Genomic DNA, 6,000 nt, shown 5'->3' with positions numbered 1-6,000 from the left:
TTGCTAAAGAAAAAAAGCATTACCATTTCACAAAATAATCTGTAATGCTGAATTTGTTGGGATGAGATTGCATCTTCAAGTTTTCTTAGAGACTCAGAATGTCAATTCAGAGAGGTAGTTTCATTTGGGTAGCGATTTAAGTGGAACTTTTTGAAGTATAGTGAAGTATCTTCAGGTATAGAGGTATAACATGCAATCGCATTTCACGATAATGCTATTGTAGAAAATTTTCTGATAGTACTTTTTACTACTCAATTTGTGTTTAGACCAATTCCAAAATGCACATTGCAAATTACTGTGTACATAACCATTTCATAGTGAACTCATGAGGAAAATTTGAATTTTAAATGGTCTCAAGTGGAAGACCATGAGCCCACACAGTTCCTTGATTTGTTCCCCTGATATTGGCTGCCAGCTTGTATTGTGTGTGTGTGTGTGTGTGTGTGTGTGTGTGTGTGTGTGTGTTGAAGTCTTTTCTGTTGAAGCAGAAAGAAAGAGTCTAATGAACAAGAGTATAGGAACCGAAGTGTATCTTAATCCTGGTCTCAGTTTCTGGCTTTGTGAATCTGGACAAGTTTATCTCTTTGCTTCTGCATCTGTAAAAGTGTTAATCATTGGTTGTTACAATGATTAAGTCATAGATGCATTTTTAAAAACTTAGTTTATTCTCTATCTTAATGATAGATCAAAAGAGAAGGCATTTCCCCATACCATATCAGTTTTATAGTAACCCATTATGAATTTAGCATTCATTACTTTATCTAAACTATTTTTTACCAAGTCATTGGCTGAACTACCCTGGGACTAATGAATCATATAAAATCATCATTAGATGTGGCTTTTTTCCTGCCACTTTTTTCTTTTCTTTTTTTTTTTTTTTTTTTAAAGATTTATATTGATTTATTTGAGAGAGAGAGAGTGAGAGAGAGAGCATGAAAGGGGGGAGAGTCCGAAGGAGAAGCAGACTCTCTGGTGAGCAGGTAGCCAGATGTGGGGCTCTATCCAGGGACTCTGGTATCATGACCTGAGCCAAAGGCAGTCACTTAACCAACGGAACCACCCAGTTGCCCTGCCGGGCAACATTTTAAGAATAAAATTTTATGGATGAGGTGGCATTTGACAGGTCTGGTTGAGGAAGATGTAGATGTTAGGCCCTTGGTCAGGGTCTTTCCTCCGCCCTTGGAAGTCCTCAGGAGAGTTGCGATGAATCCTCTCCTCTGCCTCTCTCACTAAGAGACAACAGGAATCTGTGGAAAGAAGTTGAGAGACTTTGAAAGCCTAAGTCACAAGCGTCGTACCTGATTTCATCCTATTTTCTCCCACCAGACCTTTATCTGTTCACCTAAAGTGAGCCCTGCCTCCACCATGGGCTCTGTCTCACGCTGTGTGAGCTAACTGATTATACCTTGCTTTGAAGTCAAAGAAGTCACATGTCCAAGGCATGGAATCCTGAGGCCATTCTTATCTTGAATTCTAATGTACTAGAATTCTAATGTCCCCTGATTTTTCCTTCATTGCTGATGTTTAGCATCTTGGCCTTTTTAGCCCCAGATTTGAAATGGTATAATGGAAGGGGCATTGGGTTTAGACCCAGAAGACCATTTTGCCGAATTACATTATGGGAAAATTATTTTACTTCTCTGTGTCCACCTCTTTTTCTTCTCAGTTTTAATGTCTTCTTCTTCTTCTTCTTCTTCTTCTTCTTTTTTTAAAGTAAGCCCTATGACCAGCATCATAGGTACTTGAACTCATGACCTTGAGATCAAGGGTTGTATGCTTTCTTGACTGAGCCAGCGAGGCACCCCTTCTTCTCAGCTTCAGTATGGAGATAATATTGCATAGCTTCTAAGACTGTCTTGAGGATTAAATGCTAGAGAGCTGTGCATGTGGAGGAAAACAGTAGACACTCCTGAGCATTTAACTGAATCTGAATTTTAAGTGACCTCCCAATAAGCAGTCAGACTTTCCCAGGCTGACTACTTAGTATTTTCTCTGCTTATGAAATCTTGTGTTATTTCCCCTTAAAATCATCATCTCAAAATAACCCTTATTAGATAATATTTTTAAAATAACCTAAGTAAAAATGTTTTAAAAGTCAATCCAGAGAAGATTTTACTGAAATTCTTCCTTATCTCCTCGCAATTCTAATTATTTATTCCCTAATCAAATGTCTTTTTTTAAAATAGCAGATTTTCAAGGCCATAGGTATTCCATACAGAAACTAACTTATTATTTCTTACCATAACCTTTCATAATAAATAAGGATCTGGTAGAATTTCCCTTGGAGTGTAATGGGAAACACCGAGCTGTGAAGATTTATAGTAATAGTTTGTTCCTGTATGAAAGATACTTATTGCATAAACAATGAATTCTGGAACACTGAAAAGAAATTTAAAAAAAGATTAAAAAAAAGAAAGGGACTTATTTAAAAGTGGGATAATCCAGCAAAAACTTATATATCCACAAAAAGTTGTCATATTTAAGATAGTTGCTTTATAAAAACCTGAACTTATTTCAAACTGTATTGCTTTGAGATCTCTTCTTGATTTTTTTTCTTTTAAAAAAAAAAAGGTTTTTAACCTGCATCCCCAAAATTGTAATGCTTTATGGTCACAGGCCAGGTTTATCAAGGCAAATGAATCAGTGAGCAATGTTACTCTGACAAACCATTTACTACCATTGACAGCCCTTATTATGATTTTGACTATTCTAAAAGATCAAATTCATTTTCAAAAGACAGTGATTTGCCAGTAATGACAGAATCCAAATGAACGTGTAAGGGACAATACTAAAATGAACATTCCAAAACTATTTTGAGCAATGCCATCATTTGTGGAGTAAGAGCCTAGTTTCCAAATTAGACTACCCTGAAGTGGACAGCACTCATGGGATTATATGAATCATGCTGTTCTTGTTGTTTCATAGAAATTAATCACTTTAAAGTTACAGCTCACATAACACTTGATTTCCAGTGTCTTCACAAAAAAATTCAATCAGTGATGTAATTGATCATTTTGGAGAATTGAATGCCAAGGAGTCCTGAAGAATCCATCAAGCCTAATTCTCCAGAGTGGTTGGAGGTAGTGATGGGGATCTGGTGTTGGGGAGGGCCTGTGGCATCTTCCCAATCAGACTTCACCAAAGCAGTTCCAATTTTACTAATTACTTTGTTTGACTTTTGGGGCCTTAGTAAGAAAATTTCATGTTAGTACAGAGTTTTGTGCTATAGAAGCTTAAAAAGTAGATGAGTTTTATCAGGACCCCATTTAAACAGTTCCTTATGTCATTGAATGCCAGAATGCCAGGTTTACAGAGATCACTTTAAGTTGGTTGTTTATCCTTCACATGGAAGAAATACAATGTAATAATAACACAAACGAATGTCTTCACTTATTTATTAGCATCTCAGTGGGTTAGAATAAGATAGTCAGCTATTTGACTTTCAGTTTGACTACCAAGAACTGTTGACAGATTGTTCACCAACTGGTAAATGACCACTAACTAAATACCAATAATAATAATGGCTTTATGTTGGACCTATAAATAGGAGATCTCTTAGACGAGATTTCCCCATTATAGATAATGGTGTATCTCTCAGCTTTTCATATGGTGTTTTGTTGTTTTGTTTGTTTCTGATTTTGGTCATCTTTGTCAGAAAATGGAGAAACGTCATCTTATAGCCATTGCTTACCAAGAGCCACCATTTCTAGGGCTACCATCTGTGAAATGCTGGCTTCATCTGACCCTGGTCTTTGCTTTGTATGTTTATAAGAAAACCCACCACAATGGGCATAATGGCAGCAAAGAGAAAGGCAGGGTTTGTTTGTTCCGTGTTCACTTCATCACCCCAGAAATTAATCAGAAATACCTGGTTATCATCAGAATCCATCTTCAACAAGTAGCCGTAGTTCAGTCTTCTCCCACCTTTTCCTTCCTGGGTGAGTGAGTCTGAACTCTAACAGGAAAGGCATGGGAACGGTAAGCCATGCGTATTCTTATCCCTCTGTCAGTGGCTTAGACGTCATTCCACTTCGTGAAAAGAACGAAGGATTTGGAGCGAGAAAGATGTGGGTTCATCCATCTTGTAGAGTTAGGGTGGGAATTAAATATCATTAAGGACAGACTGAAACAAATGGCTGCTGATACTATTTCATTAGTAAAAAATCCTCTCAAGCACTCAGGACGATCATGTAAAATATGTGAAATCTAGGTAAATGTATCCCTATTTGTAGGTTTTAAATAAGCTACTTTAATGTCAGGCTGACAAAACCTATGATTCCTAGTAGTTGTTTTAGTTACTAGACTATTTTGCTGCTTGTGATGGGTACAGAAAGTCCTTGCAGGAGGAGGGTGAATGGGCATTATGGAAAGCCAATGCCAGAACAACTTCTCACTGTCTCACAACATTTTGTAGTTCCATTTTTGCCTAAAACAACAGATTACTTAACAAAGTCATTTATGAAAACTCAATTGATAGCCACCCTCTCCCTAATTTGACCGTTTTCAACATTGTCTTGTTCTAACTTTACCAACAACTGTTATATTCATCAACAAAAGCAAACAGGCCTGAATGCACGATGTCGTCCCGCTGGGTTTATTTAATGCAAATATAGATCCATTTATAAGTGAATTTTCTCTAAACCTGTGCCTACTATCAATCTGATCTTATAAAAGATCAACAATATGAGACATATTTCTTATATCTTGTATTTATCTGATGTTCTGAAGATACAACCCAGCGCTGAAATAGAAAAACATTTCATCACCTTTGGTAGTTTCTTTTCCCTACTCTGTGATGCTTCAGTTTTAAGGCTTATTTTATAAGTTCTGTTTGGACACTACGTTAACCCTCAGGCCACAGAGTATTGGCAAAGGGCTGATTTCGCGTTTCCCATTGGCACAGCTGCCGTTCACAGCAGCTCTCCCTCCCTCTCTTTTGTTTAAATTGGCTCCAGCGTTTCTTGCTTAAGGGATTTACCAGAATGTGGCCATACCTGGGACCGAGCTAAACTCAGGATAAAGAACTGGAATGGGAAGGCTATAAACTGACCACTGGAAGGGTAACATCATTCTTTCAACTATTCCGAAAAACACATGCATACCACGAGCCCTGACTTTTAGAGGTGGAAAACGAACTGAACATATGGTAAAGTTAAAATTAATATTAATACATGGAAAAGCGATTTCCCCAAAAGACATTTCATTTTAAGATTGTCCTCTACTGGAATGATTTATTTGACTCTCTAATCTACTTGGAATGGGCAATAGGTGGAAAATGGTAAAGAACACTTAAAACAGAAGCAAGAACGCAATGACTCTTGTAACTAAGAAGTATATAGATTCAGATTCTTCTTTGAAGGCTATTTACACAGTTGGCTATACAACAGCAAAAAAGAAACCTTTGATTTCTCCCTCTTTTGAGTCTCAGATTAAATAACGTAAGAAAAATGCTTAGCAATTCATGGCTTTATTATAGTTTATTTATGGCTTTATTTGCATATTTATTAGTCAAAACGAACTTGAGATGGAAAAGGAAACAGATCTGACTTGTGGAGAAACTAGGTAAACCAAGACAATTCTGCATCTGAAGGAGTCTTAAGAGACGGTGTCAAATGCGGCACTTAACAATGAAATACTGTAAACTTAACAATGAATACTGTAACTAGACCGATGTAGACTCTTTTCTATATCTGGATGACATTTCATTATGGTATCAGTATGAAAACTGATTAACTGGAATTGTTAATTCAGTGGTTGTCATATTGTATAATTTGAGCCTTTACCAAATCCACCAAAGTGTCCCTCTCTCTCCAGCTTTTTCCATCTGTCTCTGTTTACATCATTATAAACAAAGATTTTATTTTATTTTATTTTATTTTATTTTATTTTATTTTATTTTAAAGAGTATTTATTTATTTATTTGACAGACAGAGATCACAAGTAGGCAGAGAGGCAGGCAGAGAGAGAGAGAGAAGGAAGCAGGCTCCCTACTGAGCAGAG

The 6,000-nt window shown here is 36.8% G+C and overlaps 1 long non-coding RNA gene across 2 annotated transcripts in view; it reads right to left on the bottom strand.

Moving 5' to 3' along the window:
• Window positions 1-1,103: 1,103 nt before the first annotated feature.
• Window positions 1,104-6,000, bottom strand: part of LOC116574816 — a 75,605-nt gene continuing 70,708 nt past the window's right edge. For both annotated transcript variants that reach the window (XR_004279501.1, XR_004279502.1), the window contains exons 2-3: window positions 3,869-4,081; window positions 1,104-1,247 (exon numbers count right to left, since the gene is read on the bottom strand). This is a non-coding gene — a long non-coding RNA (uncharacterized LOC116574816). The remainder of the gene's footprint in view (window positions 1,248-3,868; window positions 4,082-6,000) is intronic.

Source organism: Mustela erminea, chromosome 16, assembly GCF_009829155.1.
Source record: "Mustela erminea isolate mMusErm1 chromosome 16, mMusErm1.Pri, whole genome shotgun sequence".
Lineage (NCBI taxonomy): Eukaryota > Metazoa > Chordata > Mammalia > Carnivora > Mustelidae > Mustela > Mustela erminea.
The sequence above is the reverse complement of the archived record's forward strand: the minus strand, read 5'-3'. Positions and strand labels throughout refer to the sequence as shown.